This window comes from Symphalangus syndactylus, chromosome 14, assembly GCF_028878055.3.
Source record: "Symphalangus syndactylus isolate Jambi chromosome 14, NHGRI_mSymSyn1-v2.1_pri, whole genome shotgun sequence".
NCBI lineage: Eukaryota > Metazoa > Chordata > Mammalia > Primates > Hylobatidae > Symphalangus > Symphalangus syndactylus.
The window spans coordinates 69,599,575-69,615,669 of record NC_072436.2 but is presented as its reverse complement, the minus strand read 5'-3'; the positions used below and the strand labels follow the sequence as shown (position 1 = coordinate 69,615,669).

At 44.6% G+C, this 16,095-nt stretch overlaps 1 protein-coding gene across 1 annotated transcript in view; it reads right to left on the bottom strand.

Annotated features, from left to right (window-relative positions):
• The window catches only part of ADD2 (adducin 2), a 113,134-nt gene extending 97,827 nt beyond the window's left edge, over positions 1-15,307 (bottom strand). Inside the window, exon 1 of the mRNA XM_055241103.2 lies at positions 14,908-15,307. The gene's annotated coding sequence lies outside the window, so the exon portion shown is untranslated. The remainder of the gene's footprint in view (positions 1-14,907) is intronic.
• Between the last annotated feature and the right edge of the window lie 788 nt (positions 15,308-16,095).

Genomic DNA, 16,095 nt, shown 5'->3' with positions numbered 1-16,095 from the left:
CTGGGAAGTGAGGAGCGCCTCTGCCCGGCCACCCTGCCTGGGAGGTCTACCACAGAGGCCAGACGCAATGTGGGGGCTGGATGTGGTGGCTCACGCCTGTAGTCCCAGCATTCTGGGAGGCCGAGGCGGGTTGATCATTTGAGGCTAGGAGTTCGAGACCAGCCTGGCCAACAGGGCGAAACAAATGAAAAAATACAACAGACAAACCAACCAACCAACCCAGCGACAACAAAACAGGTCTACCTTGGAGTCATACTCTAATTTTTTCTATTTTCCTCCCTTTCTGATCCTTTATCCCACTTTCTTTTTCTTCCTCTTCCTTCTCCTTCTTCTTTGTCAAATAGAGGATTGAGTTATTATCATTGATCCATACAAAGTCCCTCTCTCATTTATTTTCTTTAATTCCCACCCCCCATTTCTATTCACCGTCTTCCCATGTGCAACCTTCCTAATATGTTTGATATGCATCTTTTTGTCTGTATGTATTTTTAGAAAATGTTTATTGTTTTGTGTGCAAAAAAAAAAAAAAAAAAAAAAGATGGCCTCTGATAGAAGCAGGGGCCACTCAACCCAGAGCAGCATGTCAGGGATGTGTGTCAGGGGCTGGGGGGTGGGAAGACGGGAGAGCTCTGGGCTCACTGTTTCTGTTTCTCAATGAAGTTGGAGGCACCCAGAAAGGTGGGTGGGGTGGAGAGGAAAGGAAATTTGGAGAAAAGAGGAGTGAATTCGTCATTCTGGAAAGTGGGAAAGTAAATGCCTTAGAATTGCCAGGTAGCACAGGATGCTTTTTTGAGATTTTCGGCCATACATCTGAAAAACCCTACACTCTCCCATAACATGCTTCATTCCTCCAAAATGTCCTCATGTTCTAATGCATAGAGGCATAAATCACAAGAAAGTGCATCTTCTCCATCAATTCTCGTTATTCCTGTAAGCATTTTATTACATTAAAGGTCACTGTCAGCAGAACAAGGCTAGACAAGGGAGTCATCATAGAGCCACAGCAAGATGATGATACAAAAGGACAGAAGCCTTCTATACCCTCCATGAGATTTATGGCTGAGGGGTGAGGCAGGAATTAATGACATGAAAACACAAGATGCCTCAAGGGAGGGAGTTCCTACAATTCACAAGAACTGCTAGGAGATCCCTCCTGAGACAAGTGCTTTGGTAAACAACACCAAGTACTGTTAATTGCCTTTAATTGACTTTTGAACAAGCCCAAAGTCAATAATGCCTCCTTGGTTACCTTCCTTCCTGCTTGGAAACCAATCGAATTGAACAATCACATAATTTTTCACAGCACTTCCAAATTCAGCTACATAAAGCCCACTTCTGTGATCCACAAACGAAGAAGCTAAAATGTGGCTCTCCCACAGCACACTATTGCCCCACAGCACTCTCTTCCACATCCCAGGTACTCAGGGCCTGGGTGCACATCTCCTCGAGCCCTATAGTCACCTCTATCTATTTCCACTCCTTCAAAACCCCATCACCTTGGAAGCACAGTCTTCCAACTTGACTTCCTGTCACTCCTCCTTGTGACTCTCCTCTGCTGCCCAGCCATTCCTCTCATTCTCCGAGGACTCCAGCTCCTGGCTAACCATCTTCCCCTCCACCACTCTCCTTACTCATTCCTGCTGACGTTGACATCTACACAGTCATCCACCCGACACCCACCATCACATCTTCATGGCCTCCAATGCCACTTATCTCTCCTTCCACCCCAGCCTCGGTCACCCTCTCCCGTGGTCATACCCTAGATCTTGCTGCTACCAAGATCACCACCTTCAATGTGTGGATGTCAACATCCTACTCTTTGACCATCCCCTTCCAGCCCAGCTCTGGCACCCCACCTCCTAGCAATTCTCCAACATCTCTGATACCTGCTAATCACTTTTTAATTACCTATCTCCAACTCTACTTTTCCCATCTCTTCTCATGTAGTTTAAATTAAACCATCCAGCTGGATAACCATTCCCTTGCAAAACACCTCTAACTCCTCTGCCCTCTCACCCACCCACTGTTTCTACCTCACAGAGCCCCACCCTTAGTTAAACCCTATGGACCTTGCCCCTGCCTGCACTGAGCCATTGACCCTTGCACAAAACTCTGTGGACTGGACTCACTTCAAATTACCCTCTACACCTTTCAAATGATTTCTTAACATTGCCAAGCAACCTGCCCTTCTCTCAAAGTACAGACTCTTCAACAGGATCATTTCCCACCTTCTCATCTCAAATCTCCCTGACTCCCTCTTCACTCCACTCTTGGCCAATGACGTGGCCTCAAATAGCATAATGAAAATGCCTGCAATCAGCCAGCACTAGCTTATCCTCTGATCCATCTCAGGAACCCACCTGCAACGGCTCACTGCTGCCTCCCAAAAAAGCCTTCCCTGACCACTCTGGCTAAAGCAGCCTCCTCCCTCATGTTAAAATGAGTGTATCTTCTGCATAATGGGTATCAATGCTTGACACTGTTTGTTTTTATGCGTAGTGTCTGTCTCTCCTCACTAGAGTGTAAACTCCTGGCTCGTGGCATCCCCAGTACTGCACAGTAACCACACATAGAAGGTGTTCAGTAAACACTTGTTGACTGACTGATGAGCTGGGTTGAACCATACACTTACCTACCACTGTGACCAATTACTCATCATCTAGTACACCTCCAGCAAATGTAAATGCACATTTTCTTAAACATTTTTTATTTAGCCCTCCCTCCCTCTCCTCATAAAAATGAACAGTGGGGCTGCTATCCAGGTCAAATTTATCTATTTTAAAAAATGTTTACAGCCGAGCATGGTGGCTCATGCCTGTAATCCCAGCACTTTTGGAGGCGGGCAGATCATGAGGTCAGGAGTTCGAGACCAGCCTGGCCAACATGGTGAAACCCTGCCTCTACTAAAAATACAAAAATTGGCTAGGTGTGGTGGCACATGCCTGTAACCCCAGGTACTTGGGAGGCTGAGGCAGGAGAATCGCTTGAACCCGGGAGGCAGAGGGTGCAGTGAGCCGAGATCGTGCCATTGAACTCCAGCCTGGGCAACAAAAGTGAAACTTCATCTCAGCAAAAAAAAAAAAAAAGAAAGAAAGAAAGAAAGAAAAATAACAGAGGCTGAACACAGGGACAAATTGCAGGTCTCTATACAGAGCAGCAGATCCTGCCTACCCCCTCTCCTCCCCCAACATACAGCGGTCCCCAGTCAGGCACTCAGTTAACTCTTTATCTCAAAATAGCATGCATACACTGTTCTTTCTGGATTTATTAGCTTCAATCACTAGATGGGTCTTCTTAGAGAAACTGCACACACTGCAGGAGAGAACTAGAGCCATACTATGATGGTATTGGTGCCCCCAGATTAAAGCCTATCTCTGTGGGTCACTTACGGGGCCCCAGATAACAATTCATGTGAATTCCACCCTGGATTGAGACACTGGAGTCCTGAGAAAGATGAAATCCTAGCATGCTACTTATTATGCAGTAAGCAATATCAACTCAGTCAGATACTGAACACTGTTAGGAGTTTTCATTTGTTTTAATTACCTTATAGACAAATCATAGAAACAACCATGGCTAGGAAACAGTATTTTATCAATTTTGATAGTACAAAAGTAAATGTACAGCTAGAGAAGGAGGGAGCAGGCAAGGAGACATGGTGGTAATAGCTTTATTTATGGCATAGAGTCAGGTGACACGATCAACAGTGGATGGAATGGGAAATCTGGTTGTAATGAATCTATTGTCTGGAGTTGTGGGGATGGCCAGAAGACAGGTGAAGAGATGGAGTTGTAGTGCAAGTAAGCTTCAACCTTGAGGGTTTTTTGTTTGTTTGTTTTTCCTTTTGAGACAGAGTTTAGCTCTTGTTGCCCAGGCTGGAGTGTAATGGCGCGATCTCGGCTCACTGCAAACTCCACCTCCCAGGTTCAAGCGATTCTCCTGCCTCAGCCTCCCAAGCAGCTGGGATTACAGGCATGCCCCACCACACCTGGCTAATTTTGTACTTTCAGTAGAGACAGGGTTTCACCAAGTTGGTCAGGCTGATCTTGAACTCCTGACCTCAAGTGATCCACCTGCCTCGGCCTCCCAAAGTGCTGGGATTACAGGGATAAGCCACCGCGCCCAGCTGGTTCAACCTTAATTTTTACGGCAGAAAGTCACTAGACAATGATCACAGTTGATACATTCAGAAACAGCAGTACATGCATATTATTTTGAGATACAGAGGTATCTACAGCAGAACAAAAAAACACAGCTAAAATTGGTTTGCCTGTGGATAAGGGATTTGGGGTGGATTTGGACAGAGATTGTTGCCTTTTATTAGACCTTCCATCCTATTTGATTAATTAAGTATGAACAAGTGTTGCCTTAAAAACTAAAAGTTTGGGGACAGGAGAAGAATAAAGAAAAATAATGGTATATTTTATGAAATAAGAGAGAGGAAGTCTCGCATACAGTATGGTAGCAAAGAGTGTGGAATGGTTAAGCTGGATACTGCATAACTATGGTAACAGATGTAGCTAATTTAAGACACAAATGAGGGTGTTGGAAAGATCTAAGAGAAATATGCTGTTAAGAGGGAAGGAGAATAAATTCTAAAAAAAGGGATGCTGAGATAATCAGTATGGATGCTCTGCCATCTGACATGAGGAAAGGAGGAAAGAACCGAACCCGCCCTCACTTTTCCTGTCTTTTCACAGTAGATTTTTCAAAGTAAACCCCTAGATATTCTTATGGAGACTCCATGCCGAGTAAAGAAAGCAAACATGATAAAATTCATACTCAATAAAATAACACAGGCAGAAAATCACTTCCATTGTTAAATGAAATTGTGTTTCATAAAGCTTCCATGCATTTCAAAGTTTAATAACTTCATTTGTTCTTTGAGAAAAACAATTTAAAAATAACATTCAAATGCCCTTGTGTTGATTTACCCTTCAATAAAATGATTCACAATCAAGCACAAACATTTAATGACCCTTTCAAAATTCCACAGAAAATTACCGAAGGAATGTAAAAATAGGAACAAATCTCCATCACTTCCGGTTACCAGGGAGGCTGCCATCCACGCGGCAGGAACTGTGAGGGATCGACATCTTTATAACGTTGGTTCTTCCCATCCGGGAACATAACATTCTATTTCTTGAGTAAATATTGGTAATGCATATTTTCAGTGGAAATAGTCCATTTCATCAAGATTTTCACAGATGTTGGGATACAATAATGCAGTGTTCTTGAGATTTCACATCTTTTCTCCATGCTGCTCCATATGTCATTTCTAGCTTTGTGAATTTTTTTGCCTTTGTATCTTAATTAGGCTTTCTGGAAGTTTGTCTATTTTATTGGCTTTCTAAAAGAACTAACTGGCTGGATAAAAGGTGGGGAGAGGGCATATGAGGAGGTGGAAAGAGTTGCTTTGGAAGGGTTGGGAGGGTGGGAAAGCATGTTCAGAAAAATGGAGTGGTTCAGCCTACCTACGGGGTAGAGCATAAAGGAAAAAGAGGAAAAGCAGTTGAGGCAGGTATGGAGCTTGGGCTTTATCCGGAGGGTAGAGAAATGATGAGATTAGATTTTTGTTTTAAAAAGATCAACTATGCAACATAGTGAGACCTCGTCTCTGCTAGAAATAAAAAAAAAAAAATAAGCCAGACATGTTGGCATACACTGTAGTCTCAGCTACTTGGGAGGTTGAGATGGGAGGATTGCTTGAGCCCAGGAGGTCAAGGCTGCAGTGAGCCATGATTGCACCACTGCACTCTAGCCTGGGCAACAGAGCGAGACCCTGTCTCATAAAAATAATAATAATAAACTATGGATGGAGGAAGACTAGGCTGGAAGCAGGGAAGAAGGTGGGGGGACTCTAAAGTAATCCAGGGTTTCAGCCAGGGGCAGTGTGGCCATATGAAACAGGAATCCAAGCAAAGTAGCCCAGGCAGAATGGAAGGCAACATGGACATGGAAACCAAAGTCTAGCCTGGACTCATGGAAACTACTAGAATTGTCATCAATTCAGGGAGCCATGGGGATGGCGTGAAGGATGTCAAATGGTCCTTAAGGCTGCTACTGATAGAAGCCACAGGGATTTACTACTTGGCCTAGAAAGTTTTTTTCAGCCACTTCACAGCTGGAAAAAAGGCACAGAGAAAACCATTCCAGGTATTAAATGGAGCACTGAAATTTGTATTCAGGTACCTAGATCCTAAGCTCCCTGACCTCCAGATCCTGCCCTGGAAGCTTGCAGGATGAGGCCCTATGTTAGATCAAATATATTACAGGTATTTACTGCTGGGTGGAGTAGCGTTTATTTATGTACTTTTGTATCTTTATTTTTAGCTGCATCTGGTGAAGTGATCAGAATCAACCTTGTTTGAAGCTGGATATATTAAATCCCCACTTTACTGGGAGCTCCCTCAGCACACGTCTGAGGAACTGAGGGTGCTATGGTTTGGATATTTGATCCCTCCAAAGCTCATGCTGAAGGAGGGGGTGCCTTGTGGGAGGTGTTTGGGTCATGGTGGCGGATCCTCATGAATGGCTTGGAGCCATTCTTGCAGTAGTGAGTGAGTTCTCACTCTTTTCATTCCCATGACAGCTGGTTGTTAAGAAGAGCTTGGCATCTCCCTCCCCTCTTGCTTCCTCTTTTGCCATGTGATCTCTGCACACACCAGCTCTCCTTTGCTTTCTGTCAGGAGTGGAAGCAGCCTGAGGCTTCCACAAGCTGCCCAGTCTTCCAGCCAGTAGAATCATGAGTAAAGTAAACATTTTCTCTATAAATTGCCCAGCCTTGGAAATTCCTTCGTAGCAACACAGGCAGACTAAGATGGGGGTCTGACACTCAAGGTGGCAGTGCTGATAGATTTCCCAGGGCCCTTAGATTTATATGCCTCATCCCCACCCCACTGACCATACCACAGCCCATCTAGCCCTGTTTCATTAAGCCTGGGGATACTAGCACTCAGCTGAGAGGACATCACTGCTTCTTCCCAGGAAAGCCCCTTGTTGATGCTCATGGGCTGGTTGATATTGGCTGGCACCATCTGTACTCTAACTTTTACAGAGTCCTTAAAGAATCTAGGCCCAGTGTTTGTTCTCTTCTCTAAAACTCAGATCGATGTTTTCCTTACTATATTTGTCTTTGGTCATTTTGAAGAAAAGGCAAATATTTAGGTCCATGATGCCATCTTGAAACCTACATATGTGTGTTTATAACAGTGAACCTGCAACTCGGATCTCGGGTCCCAGCCGTGACACATGCATACGTCTGCCTCTTTGCTGGCCATCCCCACCTCAAACTCATGTTGTCTAAAACTGACCACTGTCTTACACAAGCCACTTCCTTCTTGGCTGTGCTGGATTCCCCAATCATCAGACAAAGTGAGTTTCAGAGCAACAAGCAAGGCAGGGCTCCAAATACTCTTGGAATAAATTTGATATATATTTTTTCAAGCATCAAAGTAGTCACCATGGAGATGTTATAACAATGAATAAGATACAAATGGTACAGTTCTAATTTTTTAAAGTTTCAGAGAAACAAGTCTGATGTACTTTGTTTGAGGATGCAAATTTAGATTATAAAATTATAAAAGAAAGCAAGAAAATGGTTACCATAAAAGGAAGGTGAGTGGTTACCTCAAAGGGGAAGCAGGGTGTGGTCCGAGGGTGCACTGGGCTCTAGGAGCTGGCTGTGTCCTGCTTCTTGACCTGCATGGTGGTCACGTGGGCAATCACTTTATAATATTTTGCTAAACTGCACATTCGTTTCAGGTCCTTTCCTATATCTGTGTCATGTTTTATATATTTTAAGGTTTTTTTAAATAAAGTAGTCATTACAAGGGAAAGAAACAAAACTTTTGTGGACTTTCATACAGTTATTTTGATAAAGTTGGCAACAAACTTATCTTCCATCATACAAAATGCCAGAAGACAAAAGAATAATATTTGGAGTTTTTAGGTAAAAAGATTATGATGAAGAAGTGTATGCCCCAAAAGGATGATGTTACTGTGAGAGGGCAACATAAAGAAGTTCTTAGGCAAGCAAGAACTACCGGAATATATTACCTTTCCTGAAAAAGATTCCAACTAATCAAGGAATAAGTTAAAATGAAGATTGAGCATAGGAAATGGACTGAGTGTTGTAACCCATATAACTCTCAGTCTAGATAGCAGCTGTTAGTATGGTTAGGAAACATAATATAAGTGTCAAAAATAATTCTGGAAAGCAAAAGCATGCATTGCTTTTTTTTAAAAACAATAATCTGGATCTAAAAGCCAAAATGTTTTTAAGGCAAAAAGTTAGTGGGGGTAGATGGGCAACAAAAAAGAAAGCTGGGCACGGTGGCTTACACCTGTAATCCCAGCACTTTGGGAGGCCAAGGCGGGTGGATCACCTGAGATCAGGAGTTCGAGACCAGCCTGGCCAGCATGGTGAAACCTGGTCTCTACTAAAAATACAAAATTAGCCGGGTGTGGTGGCAGGTGCCTGTAATCCTGGCTACTCAGGAGGCTGAGGCACAAGAATCACTTGAACCCAGGAGACAGAGGTTGCAGTGAGATGAGATCGTACCACTGCACTCCAGCCTGGGTGACAGAAAAAAAAAAAAAAAGGAAGGAAGGAAGGAAGGAAGGAAGGAATGAATTAAAGTATACTAAATCTCTCATTATTTATGAAAGAACAAATAGACACAACTTTTTTTTTTTTTTTTTTTTGAGACAGAGTCTCGTTCTGTCGCTCAGGCTGGACTGCAGTGGTGCAATCTCGGCTCACTGCAAGCTCTGCCTCCCGGGTTCATGCCATTCTCCTGCCTCAGCCTCCCGAGTAGCTGGGACTACAGGCGCCCGCAACCACGCCTGGCTAATTTTTTGTATTTTTAGTACAGACGGGGTTTCACCATGTTAGCCAGGATGGCCGATCTCCTGACCTCATGATCCACACGCCCCGGCCTCCTAAAGTGCTGGGATTACAGGTGTGAGCCACCGTGCCTGGCCAACACAATTATATTTTTTAATGTCAATGAAGACTAGTAGAAAAAAATGGGCAGAAAATTTCCCTTTTATCTAAAGAACAAGGGACTGTTACACTACATTTGAGTTAAGAAAGGGGGTGGGAAGATAACTTGGAATTTTTTTAATGTAAAATAAAATTTTAGAAGATCTGTGACCGTATCACATATAATAAATGTAAATTTAGTCACAATTGGATTAAAAATCCAATTATGATGCTTAAAATAGACAAAAATCAAAATGACATAAAAGAAGAAAGCTTAAGAAGAAAGAGAATGAGCATCACGCCAGGGAAATGAAAATAGAAAGAAGGTAGGACCAGATTTCTTATCACACAGTAAAATTTAAGACAAAAATAAAAATACAATGAGACAAAGAAGGTCTGGAAATAAGGAAGATTCACCCCACAATGGAGAGTCAAGGGTCACAACGTTTGTGTCACAGAGGATAACCAGTCATCCCCATTTGCCTGGCACTGTCCTAGCTTTAGCACTGAAAATCCCTCATCCCAGAAAACCCATCAGTCCTGGATAATCAGGGCCCTAAGTAATACAGCATCAAATATAACTATGTAAAAACATATAAAATATACACAAATACAGGTTTATAGTATATAATTACATAATTATATATCAAATAAATATATAACTGTATATTATATATATATATATATGGATTTAAAGGTATATAGACATGCTAAAGGACATAGCAAAAGGAAAGTGGTCAAAAATATCATTTTCTTTTTTTTTTTTTTTTTTTGGAGATGGGGTTTCACTCTTGTTGCCCAGGCTGGAGTGCAATGGTGCGATCTAAGCTCACTGCAACCTCCACCTCCCAGGTTCAAGCAATTCTCCTGCCACAGCGTCTGGAGTAGCTGGGATTACAGGCGCCCACCACCACACCCAGCTAATTTTTGTATTTTTAGTAGAGACAAGGTTTCACCATGTTGGCTAGGCTGGTCTGGAACTCCTGACCTCAGGTGATCCACCCGCCTCGGCCTCCCAAAGTGCTGGGATTACAGGCGTGAGCCACCACACCCAGCCAAAAATATCATTTGAGACTAACATCTTTTGTATTCTTTGACAGATCACTTAGCTACAAAGAAAAGTTTAAAATAAATTTGAATAATATAATCAATAAACTTGTTTAAATCTATACAACTGAAGTTTAGACTCCACAGAGGATACACTTTCTCTTCATCTCTTTCAGTAACATTGGCAAAGCTTTCCTATGTAGTTTATCTTGGAAGACAGACGGGGATGAAATCTTTACTAGAAGCTTGCCATTCCATGAGTGCTCTTCGAGTTTGGAAGATTTCGTGGTGGTTGTCATTGAAGACAGGCAGTTTTTCATATTACTGCTTTAAAATTATTTCAGGCTAAAATTGTAGCAGCCAATGTATGTAGAGTCAAATATTGTGGCTGCAGTCTCTTCTTCTAAAGATTCAAATTTCTATTCCAAGAATCTGTGTGTATCCCTGTACATAGTTCAAAATGCTTAAACTATATAAAAATCCCTTTTGGTGGAAAAAATTTCTCATGACCTCATGGTTGACCTAAGTCACTTGTATTAAAATGTAACTTAAATATGTATACTCATAAATACCAGTTCTACACACCTACGCTTTACAGCTTTTACAGTATTAAAATGCCAAAACAATGTACAAATACAACTATCAACTTTAAAATATCAAAGTAATAAAATTAATTTGTTGCAATAGGTAAGTCTTTCACATGTAACAACTCACTCTTATAATATCACCATGCAATCAATGCCATATATTTATTCCTATACTATTACAAGAAACTGAACAGGAGAGAGGTTGAGTAACTTGCCTAAACTCTCACAGCTAGTAAGCAGAAAAATAATTTTTGAAGTCAGACAGTCTGGTGTCACTTAACCATCAGAACAAATTACCCATCTCATTTTCTTTTCTTTTTTTTTGAGATGGAGTCTTGCTCTGTTGCCCAGGCTGGAGTGCAGCGGAGTGATCTCGGCTCACTGCAACCTCTGCCTCCAGGATTCAAGTGATTCTCCTGCCTCAGCCTCCCGAGTAGCTGAGATTACAGTTGCCCACCACCATGCTCAGCTAATTTTTGTATTTTTAGTAGAGATGGGGTTTCACTATGTTGGTCAGGCTGGTCTCGAACTCCTGACCTCAGGTGATTCACCTGCCTCAGCCTCCCAAAGTGCTGGAATTACAGGCGTGAGCCACCGTGCCCGGCCCCATCTCATTTTCTTAGACGTAAGGTACCTATTGGAGAGTTACTAAATATGCATTAAATGAAGATCTAATTCAAATATTGTTAAAATCCACAACAGCAACTTTTCTGTTGTGTTTTTACTACATCTGCTGCTAATAAATTGCTGCAAACTTGATCCATACAAAGGTGAACTGGCATGAGATCTTCAATCCCTGCCAATAGAGCAGTGGTCGCCAGGAGCTGTTCTTTTAGAGTTGGCAAGTTGTGTGTGTCCTGTGTAGACTCACTCTCTCCACTATTCCAACTTCCCTTCCCTTCACCCGGGCTGTGATTGGAGCCACCAGGCCTGCCCATGGCTCAAATGTTAAGATACAAAGGCAAACGCAGACTCCAGCATTGGTTTCAGCCTTGCCATCAAGATGATCCAGAACACATTTTTATTGCTAATTATTTATGATTATCACTGGAATAGGCCAGGCATGGTGGCTCATGCCTGTAGTCACAGCTACTCAGGAGGGAGAGGTGGGAGGATCGCTTGAGCCCAGGAGGTCCAGGCTGCAGTGAACTATGATCATGCCACTGCATCTCCTGGGTAACAGAGCAAGATCCCTACTCAAACAGTCTGGGTGACAGAGCAAGACTCCGCCAAAAGATTATCACTGGAATAAAACCACTAATGTCAGAGAATACACAGATCCTTCAAAATACATATATCTTCAGAACCCCAGGGGGCTGAGAGACCTGTGGCATGATATCATTAGCTCATGCTGAGGGCCATTGTAAAAAACAACCCTATGAAACTTGTCCTTGTGTCTGATGAGGAGGTGATCGAAGGCATCATTGCAAACACTATGTCATATTATGAAAAATTCCTTTCTGGTCTCGGAATCAAGAACTGGTGTTTGGACAAAGTGGCTCACACCTGTAATCCCAGCACTCTGGTAGGCAGAGGCAGGCAGATCACTTGAGGCCAAGAGTTTGAGACCAGCCTGGCCAACATGGCGAAACCCCATCTCTACTAAAAATGCAAAAATTAGCCGGGCATGGTGGCACGCACCTGTAGTCCCAGCTATTCGGGAGGCTGAGGCATGAGAATCACTTGAACCCAGGAGGTGGAGGTTGCAGTGAGCCGAGATCATGCCACTGCGCTCCAGCCTGGGCAACAGAGTGAGATTGTGTCTCAAAAAAATATAAAACATAAAAAATAAAAAAGAATCGTTGTGTTTTTATGTTCTGGCCATATAATGTTTTGTGTTTTGTGTTTTTCCCACACAGCTGTTATCACAGTTTGTAATTCTTCATTTGAGCGATTTCTTGATGAGTGCCCATTTCTTGCATTTGTCTTTAAGAGCCCATTAGACAGAGACCACGTCTATCTGCTTTATCCCTTTGTTCCCAGTACGTCTTACAGAACCTGGCACGTAGTAAGTCCTCACTGAACGTTTGTTGAGTGAAGAAGTGTGTGAATGAGTTTAAAAAATAAATAAAACATATAAGCCATGGGTTCGTCAATTTCTTTTTTGCTTATGCTGCAAGAAAGTTTAGAGCTGTTTTTGTTTCCTGCCCGTAGCCATTGTAGAAGATCTCATGCTCATGTTTTTCTATCAGCCTCAGGCTTAAGACCATTTTATGACTCCACCCTTAGTGTCCTTTTTTCTTTCCCAACTGCTTCCAAGTTAGGCTGCCTTGCCATATTTATGAATCCCTGTAAACTATCTTAAATCCCTTGTGGAACAGGTGGTAATAAATAAATATATCTACTAGTCTTTTTTATATATATTTAAAATCTTAACACTAAACCCACTGCCAGCAAACACATTTGTTCATCTGTTAACCTTAAGAATAGCTGAGATTTGCTAATTCCAACACTATACTAATATTTAAAACAAATTCAATCCAAGCCTAGAAACCACAGCATATCATGTCAGGCATTGTTGTACATTGTGTATGTAACAACCATATTTCTAATAAGGCTAGGCAATTTAGTCGACAAGAAAGAACACAGGGCTTACTACAAAATTCTTATGGATTTTGGATCAAAGAATAATTTATCTTTAGTGGTTTTTCAAAATGTGTTGACATCATACTAATAATGAAAACTTTGCTTTTACTTGTGCCCTATGCAGGGAGGAGTAGGGAAGAAAGGCTGGGCAAGATCCTGATCTACAGGAGAAAAGTCTCTACAAAGTTTGATCACATTACACAATTAAAGTAGAACATTATAAAGTAAAAATATTAAATGGTCTAAACCCCCCTTTTAAGTCTCTAACGTATATTATTCATATGCTAATGGCGATATTATTTGCAAGTCTGAAACGTCATAGTTCTCTTTGGTCAGATTCATTTAAAACACTTTTACTTCAAATGCCGACTTGCTATTTTTCTCTTAAAATGGAACATACTTTTCTAATCCCATTAATGAGAACACCCCTCACTGCACAAATTAAACATCTCAGGAATCCCAGCTAGACCCACAAACTAGACGTGAAAGCAGTTGCTTGCACCCTCTCCAATCCCTTTGCTTCTGCCAGGATGCCAGACCAACCACTCCTTTTGGGTTACTCAGGAAGCACGAAATGTGCATTTAGGAAACTGAGATTTGATTTCTATTATCGATAAAGCTCATCTGAGTCAGTTGAATCTTGGACGACAAACGGCAAGAGGGAAGAGTGGGTGTAAGGAAACAGATGGGTAATAATCATGTGTCAGAGATAAATGACAGTTTTTTTAAAGAATTTGATAGGGTGTGGGCTGGAGCTTGCTTTTTTATTTTCTATTTCTATTTCCTATTTTCTATTTTTATTTTTGGGCAGGAGATGGAGATTGGGGTGAGAAAAGGAAGGAAGAGAAAAGGCAAGACAATAGGCCAGACCCGAGAGCCTGATCTGCATCCTAAAGCAGTCTGCCCCTCCCTCCCTTCCCCCCAACACCAGGTAGGCTGTGGTGTGATTTAAAAACAAGCAGACACCGACTCCCGCCTCCGGGACTGGGGATGGCCTCCGCCCCGGCTGCAGAAAGGGAGGGGAGGCAGGGAGAGGAGAGGGAAGATGGAAGAGAGGAACAGACTGGCAAGACCCCCTCGGGTACAGTGGGATTTTTCCCTCCAAAGTGGTGGAGCCGCATAAAATCCAAACCCACGAGGCCCGCTCACGTGCCGGTTGCCCGGATCTCAATGTAGGCGGCTGCCGACGCCGCACCTGCTCGGCCGGCCACTGCGGCTGAGCGCCGCGCCGCCAGCGATCGCGAGGCCCCGGGGGACGCGCCCAGACCCGCCAAGCCCTCCTCGCACGGCTCCCCCGGAGGGCGGCGGCCCAGCGGGAAGGAAAGGGAGGGGAGGGGAGGGGAGGGGAGGGGCGGCCCCGCCCGGCTAGGCGAGGCGAGGCTTGCCGCCCCTCCATTCGGACCCAAAAGAAAGCCCCACCTGTCAGGCATTACGCTCCGGGCGAGGGTCCCACCATCCCCAAGCAGGGGCCAGTGCTTGCAGCCCTGATTTCCTAAGAGCCTGGGATGCTACATCATCACCAGAAACCTTTAGGCGCAAAACACACGGCTGCCGGCCAGGACTGCAGCACCGACGCGCTCGGAAACAGACGCGCCCCACCTGGGCCAAGCGGCTCCCGCCCGGCCTTGGGATGCCAGGGTCTCCACGACAGGAGACTAGCGACCTCAGGCAGCCCACCAGGCCCGCTCCCCAGACCCTTACCTCCTGCGCGGCATCTTAGCTATCTCCGGTCGGCCACTGCGGGTTGGTTTTGTTTATTTTATGGGTTTGGGGGGTGGGGTGCGCTTAAAAAATCCACCCAGCTAATCTGCAGAGCAGCGTTTTCTGCCCATGCTGCAGCCCGCGCTCGTCAGAGCTGCTGGGAGATCCCCCAGCAGTGCAGCAGCTCCGCGGCGGCGGGGATGACTGGCCACCGACCCCGCAGTTCCTTGACAAAAGGCTCGGGTTCCCGCCAGTCCCTCACAGCCCTGCCGTCAGAATTAAAACCATTTCCCGCACGAGGCTGGGAGGAAATGAGAGCTCTCCCGGCCCTGCGCGCTGACAAAAGGCCGCTGCGCGGTGCCCACAGCGCCCCCTCCAGCGGGCCGCGCCGGCCGCCCGAGGGCCGCGGTGCTGCAGTGCCCCCGCCCGCAGCGCCCCCCACCGCCCCGCAGCGGCCCCGCCCCGCAGCGCCCCCCCTACCGCCCCTCAGCGCCCCTCTTCTCCCCGCAGCGCCTCCTCCCCGTAGCGCCCCCGCAGACCCCCCTAGCCAGGCTTCCAGCCCCCTTCCACCCCCGCCCCGCACCACTCACTACCCGGGATGGCCAGAGCTAAGCAGGGGAGTCTGTTACTAGGGAGAAAATCTGAAACAGAGCTCCCTTGGGGGAATGTATTCTCCCTGAAAGGAAGAAAGCAAAAGTCTTACACTTGGGATATTTCTTTTCGTCTGGAAAGGACAGCTAGCCTTCGGAAGATAATTCTATTAGTGATTTTAATAGCAATTGTTTGACTGAATTCCAAACCAAAATTCTCCCTGTCCTGATTCTCACTCCCTTTTCAACCAGGACAGAATTTTTGTTGTGGCCCTGCCCTTGGGGGCTGTGGACCCAACGCTCTCCAACTCTCACTACATTCTCCTCCCACTCCTTTCCTTCCTCAGGTCTCCGGCCCCAGAAGGAACAGGTGTGTAGTGAGTGGGGAACTGGATAGGGAACCAAAATACTTCGGTTGCCGTCTCAGAGCTGCTCTTAACCAGCTGTGAGACCTTAATCACTCCACTTAACCTCTCTGGGCCTCGTCGTCTTCCTCTGTAAAATGACAGTGTACCTAAGGCACCTCCCATTTCCAATACTTTCAAGGCCTGGCCCTCAGAGAGTAGGGGTGTTAAGAGGTAGCTCTGGACTTTTCACC